Raw genomic sequence first — 13,572 nt, forward strand, 5'->3', positions numbered from 1 at the left:
CTCTTCACGCAGATCTCTGTGATCACATCTTTTCGACAGTTACACAATGGCCAACAATAGTTGTAATGGGGTTTTGGTCTTATACTTCTGAGGACATAACAAGTACAATGATAGCTCATTATCATCCTTGGTTAAGATCTGCGGTTGGCAATGCTGATTAGAAGTTGATACAGTCTGTGGACAATTGCGAGCGAAACATTTAAACACCTCGCCAGTGCTGTTTCACTTCCTCTTAGTTTGCCAATGGCCTTTCATCTTAATTCCTTAGGCCTTGATTCAATTCAGTAAAGTTAGATAACCTACCTCTTTATACAGTGCCAACTGGTATCTTATTTTCTGAAATGCAGTTGTTTGATATACAGAGTGTTCTGAAATTCCCATTACAAACTTCTAGCACTAGTAAAGGGTAGTGAGTACAGAATATTTCGAACAGGAATCCATGTCCGGAAACGCACCGTTTCCTTTCTGCAATTGTTTCAGTTCGAATGCATCCACGTCTGCTGAGGGAAAGAGAAAAACCTCGTAGTTGCTTGTCCTGGTATGCAATGTCCTGGTATGCAGCAGGGTAGACAGGATGACGTACGCTTCTTGTGCGGTAGTAGGCAAAGTTTAACTTACGAGACTCCTGTAGAGACAGAGGGAGATTTGCTGACATGAGTTCTGGCCGCTACGCTAGAAAAAAGTGTTAATACAAACAAATATGCGTAATCGATAAAAGGATGTTTCGTTACGTTTCCTTTCGAATTGTTTCCTAATAACTGTTCTACGTCACGCCTCATTCAGTTCCTGAAGCAGAAGCGGATAAGGTTAAACATCTGAACTGAAACAGCCGTAGAAATGGGTTCCTATTCAAGATGTTATGTACTCAATCTCCTGTACAAGTTCTAGAAGTTTGTAGCGGAAGCTTCCAAACACCCTGTATACAGATGACATTAACGAATATTCAGCGCCACTGGATTGCACGGCAAATTTTTATGCATCACTATTGTGGCAACTGTTTAAAGTAAACTGAAAATAAGTATTTTTCGTAGTTTTGCTTCAATTTTGGAAACAAATAAAGATAGAAAAACAGTGAGCATTCTGTCAGAAATGTTTCTAGAACTGGTATGTTGTCTGCAGCAGACTACAATTGAGCTTTTCAGAGTGGGAAAAGATCACAAAGCCCTAATTAATAACAGACGAACAGGTTTCCAGCGACTTCGAGTGGTTCGATCAAATATCCCATGGTCATTGTGAAATGTGAAAATCTTGCTTTGGGCTACTTCTTCATCTTCTTTGATACTACAGACCTTTATGGGCTTTGGACTATTCAATAATCTGCCTCCCCACAACTCTGTTTACTGGTTCGCTCCTCCATTCACGGGCTTCCATTTTTGCATGGTTATCCAACACGATGTCCATTTAGCTTCCTCTTGGTTGACCATTCCTTCTAATGGAATATAGTCTTCCTTTCATTATACTTTTATGCACCCTCTGATCTGCCATCCTCTCTACATGTCCTAATCAATGTGTTCTCTGAGATTTGATGAATTTAACTGTATACGTAGTTCATGATTACACCTTTCTCTCCAATTCTCTGAGAATCTCTCAAGCCCTTATATTTTTCGTTCATATGCTCATAGGTTCTTTATACCCCTTCGCGTCATTGTCCACACCTGAGCCCTAAATGTAACAACTGGTCGTTCAGGGAAAATGTGCTTTTAAGTTTCCTTTTCTTAAAATTGGAGAGTTTTAAGCATCGATAAATTTGCGAAATAGACTGTATTTGTTGCTTGTCTCCTTTCTCTAATACACTGCCTTATTTTATTATCGGTCACTAAAAGGACACCTAAATAACTGAAATGGCTGATACCTTTCAAACATTTATTGGAACTGGACATTATCATGTCGTATTTTCATTTGCAGTGAGTACAATGTTTTCCCCTTCTGATCCTACTACTGCACATAACTCATTGAGGGTGTCTATGTCTCTCGTCACAATTGCAATATCATCTGCATGTACACATATCCGACTGAATTTCAATTTTTTTATGAGAAAAGATCTCCAGCTATGAGACTGTGAGGTTGAAGCTGTTAGTCATTTTATTATCTATCTTTACTTTTGCCTTTGTTTCCTTAAGTGTTAACTAGTATTAATTTGTCTGAGATGCCTGGTATTTGTAGTGCTTTATATGTAGCTTTTCTGTTAACACTGCCAAAAGTTAGTTTAGAATCAACAAACGGGAAGTGGAGAGCTATGTCTTGTTCAGAAGATATTCCCATTATTTTCGTAGTGACAATCAATTGGACCAAAGTCGGAAAACGACATTGTTGTTCTACAAGTATATTTTCAGAGCACCTTTTATCCTTGCAAAAAAGCGCACCTATAAATACATACTCAATAGTGCTATCTGTGCCTCTATAGATTTCACATGACTGATCTCCTGAATGAGTTCTGACCCTACTTTGTCTTCACCAGGTGCACGATTATTTTTCAATGTGTGTATCATCGACTCCATCGTGTTTGGCTCTTTCCCTTTCCTCTTCTCTTGTCCTAATATTCTCTTGTTCCTGTGGAGTTCCTGGTGTCTGATCAGAGTTGATGTGTAGAATGTCTTCAAAATATATTACTCTTTTGTGAATGGTATTTGTGTTTTTCTTTAATTATCACAAAATCTCTGTTTTTAAATGAATTTAATGTTGGTTGAATTTTTTTCCTCATCTGTCCGACTTTTTTGGTTCGTTCACTGCCTTTAGTACTTCTGTCTCCAGAAATTGTCAGGCATTCTTTTTTATTTTTGGTACATAGTCTTCTGGTATTTGATCTTAATTATTTATACACTTCTACATTTCTTCTTGTCTTTTTTGCAGCCATTTTCAATGTAGCTGTATTTGTATACTCCGTTCTCAGTGTACTTTCGTCATCAAAGCAATCCTGGCATTCGTTTAATTTTATCCTAACTGTTTCTGCTGGTGCATTTTTCACCGTTTTCTGAATCCTCTTTCGCCTGCGATTCCGTACATCTATAACTGACGAGGCATGACGTGTTCTTACTGTAAAACACGGGTTAATTTGGTTTAACACTCTGTGATCATTCGATTTAAATGTTTCTTTTGTGCGGAAAACAGATACTACTAACGAGTAAATTATTTCTAGCGGCAGTCTGAAATAGCATTACTGTCTTCGAGTAATACGTATGTCACTGATACTCGTGTGCATCCATTTTGGCCAACCTAGCAACAGCTCTTATTTTTGTATTTTACTGCTCGTAGTGTAAAGGTCATTATAAAACTGTTTTTTTATTCCTTCTTATATTTCCCCTAAACGTGTTCACGCTGGTGTTATCCGTATATTCCTGAATTTCACTTTTTATTCTCAGTCTGTTGAGTCTTTCGTTTATACGTTCAAATCGCTATAGATTCCAAAGTGATATCGCTTCTTACTAAGCTTTCTCTTCTTCCACAGGTGAACCACAAAATTTATGAAAAGACTGTATAACATCAGTATGACCTTATCGTGAAACTGTTTTTGTAATGCCAATTAGCCGCAAGGTGAGGTATTCCCTCGAAACATGTCGCAAAATAAACAAATAGTACAATAGTTAACAAAAAAAAACCTTTACGTACAGAAATGTTTGATACAGCACTCCCGGCGGAGGTTCTAGTCCTCTCTCGGGCATGGGTGTGTGTGTTTGTCCTTAGGATAATTTAGGTTAAATATTGTGTAAGCTTGGGGACTGATGACCTTAGCAGTTAAGTCCCATAAGATTTTACACACATTTGAACATTTTTTTGATACAGCACTGAACGCAGTATATCTTCAAGTTTTATTTACAAATGTTCAATGTGGTTACCTTTTGTAACATGACAAATGGCCCATCTGTTATCAGTTTCCTGCCAATCCCATCTGTAATCAGTTTCCTGCCAAACCCTATGAAGCAAGCCTTGATGTATGGCGACAACCGCTTCTACTAGCTGTTGCCGCAGCTCTAAGCGGAGGAACTAACGCTCTGTCTTTAAATTAATCCAGCGCACTGAAGTCCGTTGGGGTTACATCAGGTGATCGTGGTGACCCAGGATATTATTCCACCACTTCCAATCCAAGTCAGCACATTGCTACGGAGATACGCAACAACTTAACGCGCCATCTCGCTGAAAAATAAATTTTGTGCCCTTATCCTGTTGTAATTGAGACATTAGATAATCTTCGAGAATGTCCAGGTACAATACGCTTCTTCCAGTTGACTCGGCATGAAAGAAAGGACCGTAAATATCGTTACAGCTTACAGCCCAAAGAACGTTTACTTTAGGCGAGTCCAGTAGACGTTCGATTACGTGGCGTAGTTTTTGCTCAGCCCACACTCGAACATTTTGCCGATTCACTTTACCTCAGGTACGAAAGGCGGCTTCGTCACTTAACACAGTTTTATTAAGAAAATCATCTTCAGCCTGCATTTTGTAAACAATTCTACGAAAAGCTCTGCTTATTTTTCTTTGTCACTTTCTCTTGAAGCTTGCAACAATTCCAATTTGGAGGATTTGAATGACAGGCGTTTCCGTTTTATCTTCCGCACTGCAACACTAGACATATTCAATTTTATACTGGCACGGCTCATTTACCCGGACTACGAACGTAAGACTGCCGAACATGTTCAATTATTGCATCAGAGACTGCTGACCGGCGTCCTATATGACACACAGCCAGTTTCAGTTGAACGATTGTACCAATTAATAAAAGTTTGTCTTCGAGGAGGTGGCTTACGGTGTTTAGGCCTGAATTGCCTCTGAACTCCAATAGTGGCTTTCGATTCATGAAACTATAAACTACACTGCCCACGCTCTGCACCATTATACGATTCCAAGATGACTACCGCCATAACTCATTCACGCACGCCACGTGGCGGGAAAATCGGGAACTAACAGTGTTACGCGGGAATAAAACCTGAAGATATACTAAACTCAGTGCTGTATCAAGCATTTCTGTAAGTTATTTACCCGTCTATCAATTAAAGGTTACTTTATAACTAATTTAGAAACACCCTGTATCTTAATGAGTAATGAAGATCCTGTTTGCCTCTAGTGTTGCAGTTGTCGACATCACTATTCTTGTAAAATTGTGATGGGTTATTTATCATGTCTTTCATTATCATGAAGATGCTGTCAGAACCTCCAAATTCTTGAAGAGGCGGCCTCGAGATAATTTTGGGTGAACACATTATTCTAACGAATCGCTTTTGAGTAATCAAACCTTCTTTTGTAACTGACGAGTTACCCTAGGAAATAGAGCCATAAGGCGTTATGAATGGAAATATCAAAATATCTTAAGATCTTGATTCGTTTCTAGCTAAAGCTGGCAGTTATACATAGAGCAGAAGGTGTTGAACTTAGTTATTTGAGATGTTCAATAACATGTTTCCACAAGCTCAAATTATTATCAATATGTACAGCCAAAATTTTGATGAATTTTTCGCTGTTCACGTCCTTCTACAAGTGGACTATATTAATTGTTAGTGTTATTCTGTTTGCTGTGTACGTATCACTAATGCTACGGCTTATTAAATTAGAACAAATCTTCACGATTCTGTTTGGAACACCCGTCAGTTCCATGAGAGTTGTATCACAGAACTTTTGTAGTTCTCTCAGTTTCATTGAAGGATGTTGGTGGTACTTACTGTTTGTAGCCAGACAGCAGAACACTGCGACTGCTTGTATATAAAGCTGAATTTGTGTAAATTTTGTTCGGTTATTTTTCTTCGTGTGCACGTGTTGCCTTGTCTTTCATCGCTTCTTGACTCTTTGTTTCTATTTACATTCCTCTCGAAGTACACCACTCTCCGCATAGGCTTCCAAGAGGGCTCAAGTGAATGTACCGTAGGTTTAATGTTGTCTTATATATGATGATAATTGCAGATTACGAATTTCGTTCAGCACTTTCAACTTGGTTGTAAGACATGTTTAACTTGAAATTACCTTCTGAAATACAGTTGCGTCAGTTATCAGCACCTGTGTGTACAGTGTGCATCTGCAGTGGCGTTCCAAATGGGAATTTCTTCTTGCTGTAACTTGCACTAGTAAAAGGCCGCCGGAAGTTACGGATAGGTAATCGTACTTCAGTGACTCTTCATACAGAGTACGGACACAGTTAGAATGGATCTGTATCTATTTTATTCTTCATTGTGAATACATTCCCAACAGAATGGGATGCATTCGAATATTCAAAATGAGCTGCCTTGAACGATAAGTGTGAGGAATAGACGTAGAACGTCGTTTAGTACTTTGTGTGTGTCAAATAGTGACAATATTGCGTTTTTATTCCAGAGTCTCAATGTCTTCTCGAATCACTCCTTCATATACCTGTGTAAATCTTTATATTAAGAATAACTCCAAGAACAAGAGAGAAATATAATTTTAATAACATACTCGTGTGTTTGGTAACCAGTATTTCCAGATCAAAACATGACGGCTGTAAATCGAGTAACAAGTGTTTTTTTGAAACCAAAAGAACAACCTTGTCCCGAAAATTAACCTGCTAGGAAACATGTGCTATCGTCAGACTGTTGACAGTTATTACAGTACTGATTGCGTGTGAACAGAAAGACCAACTCTCAGTAATGTGTCTGGTTTTATGTTGTTTCCAAAGATTGTATAACGTGTTGCATTCGGCGGGGAGAAACGTACGAATGAAGACAGTGCTTTAATTACTCCAAATTTGATTTCATTTAATTTTGCCCGCATTTTATGTGTGAAATCTTGCATTTAGTTCTCATGTATATTTCTGAAAATTGCAATACTAAGAGAAAATGATAATTTTAAACAAGGATAAGTTGTGGAACAGCATTAAGTGAATAGGATTGCAGAAGGACAGCGTGTGAGCTGATGTCCCACACTAGTACGTAGTCCGCCAAACTCATTTGGTGAAAATCAGCCGAAGGAAGTGGAAACGAAAGCAAATACCACTCATCAATGTCCTCAGGGTTGGCTCTAGGGTGGAGCGATGCAGGGATGTGCCGTCTTTTGTGTGGGCACCAATAACGGCTCAGAGTGTGCTTGTGAACGCCATCGTTGGTTGACAGATGCGTAGTGTTTTCGCCGAGGGCCATTTTAACATGTCATACAATTGGAGCTGCATATATATCACACGTTATCATAATGACTGCAAAGTGGCAATCTGCTTTTGCTCAATGGAATAGCAAACAAACCTGAAGTGTGAAGGCACGGGACGCGATTATAAAAGCGTTCTCGACTTCCTACTATTGAAGACAATCAGGACACAAAGTTACGTTAGTTTCGTTTTATAGTCAGAGATAATGAGTCTGTTTTAGGCAACTCCACACGCCACATTTTTGCTGCTCATTTTCCAATTACGAGAGGGAGAAACAGGAATGTTCAAGCATTCTTGGAAGAAAGACTAGTATCATTGCTACTCGCCTGCGCGTTCGCCTAAGTGCAGCCCATTGAATATGGACAGAAAGGAAGATTAACGTTCCATCTACGATGAGATATTTAATGGCGGAAAATGTTTGGAATGTTGTAGTTTGTCACGGTCTTCCAGTATACGAAGTCCATGAACGGATATTCTCAAGGAACAAATCAACGCCATCTTTCATTGTATGTTACGACACGCAGATGGTCCGACTGCAGCAAGTTGGGGCTTTGCGTCATACTACGACGGCTGTTCGGAAAATAAGGTCCGATCGGGCACGAAGTGGAATAGATCTGTTGGACAATGTTAATACACTGAAGCGCGAAAGAAACTGATATAGGCACGTGTATTCAAATACAGAGATACGGCTCTGCGGTCGGCAAAGGCCTATATAAGACAACTCTCTCGTACAGTTGTTAGATCGGTTACTGCTGCTACAGTGGCCGGTTATCAAGATTTAAGTGAGTTTGAACGTGGTGTTATAGTCGGCGCACGAGCGAGCGATGGGACACAGCATCTCCGAGATAGTGACCAAGAGGAGATTTTCCCGTATGACCATTTCACGAGTGTACGGTGAATATTAGGAATCCGGCAAAACATCAAATCTCCGACATCGCTGAGGCTGGAAAAGGATCCTGCAAGAACGGGACCAACGACGACTGAAGAGAATCTTTCAACGTGACGGAAGTGCAACCCTTCCGCAGCTGATGCAGATTTCAATGCTGGGCCATCAACAAGCGTCAGCGTGCGAACCGTTCAACGAAACTTCATCGATATGGGCTTTCCGAGCCTAAGTCGTACCCGTGTACCCTTGATGACTGCACGACACAAAGCTTTACGCTTCGCCTTGGCCCATTAACACCGACATTGGACTGTTGATGACTGGAAACATGTTGTCTGGTCGGACGAATCTCGTTTAAAATTGTATCGAGCGGATGGAACTGTACGGGTATGGAGACAAACTCATGGATCTATGGACCCTGCATGTCAGCAGGGGCCTGTTCAAGCTGGTAGAGGCTGTGTAATGGTGTGGGGCGTGTACAGGTGGAGTGATAGGGGACGTCTGATACTCCTAGATACGACTCTGACAACTGACACGTACATAAGCATCCTGTCTGATCACCTGCACCCATTAATGTCCATTGTACATTCCGACGGACTTGGTAAATTCCAGCAGGACAATGCGACACTCCATACGTCAAGAACTGCTACAGATTGGCTCCAGGCAATCTTTTCTGAGTTTAAACACTTCCACTGACCACCAAACTCCCCAGACAAGAACATTATAGAGCATATATTGGATACCTGGCAACGTACTGTTCAGAAGAGATCTCCGCCCCCTCGTAGTCCTACGGACTTATGGACAATCCTGCAGGATTTCTGGTGTCAGTTCCCTCCAGCACTGCCTCAGACATTTGTTGAGTCCGTGCTATGTCATGTTGCCGCACTTCTGCGTACTCGCGGGGGCCCCACACGGTTTTAGGTAGGTGTAGCAGTTTGGTTGGCTCTACTGTGCAGTATGGCCGTTCGTCGTGTCACGTCGCTCTATCCACTACTGAGCGTACAGTAAGCACGTAAGTTGTCTCGAAAATATCCCGGTAACTGAGTTTGCCTGCCGTAGGATTTCGTCAGATTTCATGCAGCCCACATAACGTAACTGACATGCATTTCCTTGTTCGTGACAATTCTCGGCCGCACAATGCAGGGTCAACGAGGACGGACACTCCTGCAGCGTTTTCGATGGGAAGTCTTTTATCACCCACCAAACAGCCCGGACGTGGTTCCCTCTGATTTTCATCTCTGCTCACATGAACCGCTGGATATCAAGACAACACTTTCGCACAGACAACGAGCTGCAGAGCAGCATAGAGAAATGGCGGAAAGCACAGGCGGCTCTCCTAAGAAGAGGATACTGAAGTTGGTGCAACACTGCGACAAATATCTAAGTCGGAGTGGCGACTATGTAGAGAAGTAGGTGGAGTGTGTAGGAAATAAAACGTTTTTGATTTTCATCGCGTTTTCCATTTCGCGACCGATCGGTCCTTACTTTCCGAACAACCCTCCTACATTCTCACAAAGTTCTGCAATCCTTTCCATTTGTGTATTGCCACGCACCTAAGATGTGGCACAGCTATCAATAGAGTTAATTGAATCCTTCTATCCTTCTTCATGTTTCAATATTCACACTGTATATAAGTGACTTTCTAAGTGTCTCGCTACAGAGCCTAATTTGTTATTGTTTTGACACCTCATATTTTAGTTTAATAGTACATGGCATATTTGAACCAAATTTCTTTAAGACATTTTTCAAACGTTTTGTAGCATTCTCCTTTATTTCATCTCATGTTTCGAGGAGATTAAATTTGCTCTGGGGTGAAGCAGTGCAAGGTCGTCCAAACTGACCTTTCCTGAAAGTTAATATACTTTTTAAGCACACAGTGGCGAGACAGACACTGATCATTGGAAGACACTTGTCTCTCCACTATGTCGGAGTGAACGATTTATTGTCTTTTTAATCAACAGCTTGCTATATACGCCGTTTTTAGTTTTTGACACAGGAAACCAAAACTACCATCGATCACTAGGCGCCAACTAGTGATGAAGTTCACGTTACAATTAACGCAAATCCATGAAAGATTGCCATTATAGTCTGTGTAGCTGTTACAATAATATCTGCTTGAAAATGGCACTAAAATGTGGATTCAGTAGTGACATGGAAAACTGTGACCACAAAAATACCAGTATACTCTGTAATCTGGTTTACCTGTGACCACTTCAAATATCAGATAGAAAGGAGAAAACTCTTAAATGAAACACACAAACAAATTATTATATTTTCTGATAAACTAGCAGTTTATTACCATTTACAATATTGAATCCAAACTGATACAATTTGGGTGTGTGAATAGTAATTTTTTTAATGTTTTTGTTTTATTCTGTGAGCCATTAAAAAAAACTTGGCATAATCTTGACCAGTGAGATACTTTTGTTTAAAAGATAATACGTACAGTCTCTTGCAAACATTATAGAGCAGCTTCATTACTTTCACACATGTTCATACTTTCGCATTCTCTCACATACACCCACGAACATTTGCATTTAAAAAAAGACATCTCCTCAATGTCATGGGCCTTTACACATTAATAATAATTAATAATATGTAATAATATATACATCACAAACATTGCCTTCGTGAGGGGGAGGGAGGAGATTGAGGAAAAATAAATTAGAATTAGTAATTTAATATATTTATATAAAACATTTCATTTTTCTGCCTGGCAAAACGAACAAAATTATACAGCAATAATATGTACTTCGAAGTAATATACAAATGAGACATACATAAGACATGCGTCATTAAGAAAAACTATACACTATTTACTAATAACAAACATACTAAATGACAGTTTGGATATTTCTGCTAAAGTCTCTCACAAATACTTTTACAATAAAAATCACAAATAATTCAACTCAACAGATATTTCGTCACGGCTTTTACGAAAATGTTGTACAAGCAGAAAAAGAAAACCTTCTGTCAGTGAGAACTGTGATATTTGTTTAAGTAAATAGATGCAAAGTATCTAAAATATGGTTTTTTTTGCGCTTCGCAAAACGTTTTTTTCATTTCAGCATAATGAGAATGAACGTGTCAATCACATATGTGGTCAGGGAAACTTAACAAACATGACATGAATTCGTTGAATTTACAAATTCACAATTCTAGACTAAGCATGTCAGAATGGCAAAAGCAAACATCGTTCAATGGGCTTTAAATAAATATTTGTCTATTAAATTCTAGAGAAATAAACGTTTGGCTGTAGAATTCATAATGTTCACAATTTTCTAAACAAAATTTTACTTATTCAAAAACCATAGCAAAAAATGTGTTTTTTCATTTCACCAGAGATTACTTCCATGAGAGAATCGAAATCTTCTGTCACACAAATAACTCAAGCTTTCAGATTCATACACTAACTCATACTAACTACATAGTTCTTCCTACTCCTCATCATTAATTCTGTCTACATTCGGATAACACGAAAATGAAAACAAATAACAAAATGAAAAAAAAAGAGAAACAAGTTGTAACAAAAGAAAAAAGACATGTTTTGGATTAGACCTGTCGCGCCCAACAAATTATTTTCAGCTATGAATATCAGAAAACTTGAATTTCATTTTCAAATTAAATGGGTGTGGTAAAAAGCGAAAATGTCAAATCAATATCCAGCACCCACATTTTACTCTATCACAATAGGGGAAATGAAAAACAATGAGGATGCCGAGCATTATGTAGAAAAAAATAAAGAAGTAAAAATAATTACACCTTCATTAACCCTCGAAAACAGAAATGCGCAAAAAGGATAGAATAAAGAACGTCAGAAAAGTTACTCATGCACATGCAGTTAGTATAGTTAATGCATAAAAAGAAAGGAGGAGTACAGCAGATATCAGTACAATACAGCATTTCAGTTTCACGACAAATTTGGCTGTCGACTGTAAAGTGCGAAAAATATGTGCACACGAATAAAGGTTGAAACAACACGAGTAAAGGTTGAAACAACCGACGGCTAGCATTCAGAAATCAGTAACATTAACAGACTGTATAAACCTGAGTTGGATAGTATTCTTCAAAGAATCTTTTGACATTGTACCCACTCAGAGAGTACTGAAAACTGATTTTGAAAACATGTAGCAGTACAGAAGTACAGAAATGCAGATTTCTACATGTAGAACCATATATCAAATTTCTAATTTCTGTGTCTAGTGATGGCACGCGCCTGAAGCTGCATCTAATGTGAGAGGTAGCTTGCTCACACTGGTTTACACACAATTCTAACATAGAAATCTAAATCTAATTCAAAACATTTATAGAATTTCTGCATTCTCGACTATCGAAATAGGTTTCTACACACTCTAGCCACAATTATAACAATAGAGCAGTGAGATCTCTACAGTAATATGACTATATCACTCTTTCATAGTCTATGTAATTCACACACATATAAAATGCTCGTTTTAGTTCACAGTGGTGTACATATTAAATATTTTTTTTACTTTAATGACAACATAGTTCTTTATTTGGACGACTTCAATAGGAACAAAGTTTCATTCTGTCTCGTGTATTTCTTCAAGTAAAATATACTGAGATATAAAATAATTATATATGCGAACACTCCGCAAAATTTTGTGAAAAACTAACGAAGTATTTAAGCAATGACGTGATGCTCGTAGGTACACGGCGAGCGACAGAAGCTGCTAACCGACCTGCTGTGCTGCTAATGCGACATGAATTTGTACTTTTTAACAAATCTGTTCTCTACCAGACTATTAAAACACATCGAAGGAAAGCCCAAAACCGCAAGGATAGTTTCAGTGTGATAGAACCGACCTGTTCTAAGCATCTAACACTCCATCTAGTGCAGACCGAAATCGAGGCGAGGCCTCAAATGGGTAGGGAATTTGATATATGGCAATACAACAAAATCAGTTTTCTTGTCATAATGAGCTTGCGGGACGAGTAGCAGAAAAATCCTCGAGTTAACAATAATGCTTACATCACACATAACAGCTCAAATAATTCTCGTAATAATTAACAAGTTTCAACTGGGTGGGGGGAGGGGGGGTTTGGAGGAGAGAACTTAGGATGGGGGCGGTTGCGTGTGCCCATGATATGGTAAGTTGTCAGTGCCTCGCTCTCTCGGCCGCGCAACGTATCGCCCACCCAGAGAAGCTACAGCATGCTCTGTACGTTTCCTGAATGAAATGGAGGCTCCATTCCCGGTCAGGATAAAACCACTGAACACTTTAGTGCTCTAGTACCGGTGGAATGTCGCAGTGTAGGTGGCAATCCTTTGCTGAAAGTAGCAATTGGTCTTTTCTCTTAGCAAAAAACACTTTGCTGTGCTAATGGAGCTAGCAGTTCTCGCTATGTTACAGGAGTGGCCGGTACAGACAGAAGATGATGGAACGAGGCCTTAGCAGTGGACAGTGTCCAAGAGCGAGAACGGTCCGCTACTTTGAGGAGGGCCCGGGAGACGGACTTTGTAGGGTGGGCGGCGCGCAGACACGGCCGGGAGTGTAGGCTTGCGGCTGGGCTGCATGAGAGACAGGCGGCGAGGAGGTAGAACAGTACATACAACTATAACTTCACTTATGGCAGTTTGCCCCCC

Source organism: Schistocerca serialis, chromosome 4, assembly GCF_023864345.2.
Source record: "Schistocerca serialis cubense isolate TAMUIC-IGC-003099 chromosome 4, iqSchSeri2.2, whole genome shotgun sequence".
Lineage (NCBI taxonomy): Eukaryota > Metazoa > Arthropoda > Insecta > Orthoptera > Acrididae > Schistocerca > Schistocerca serialis.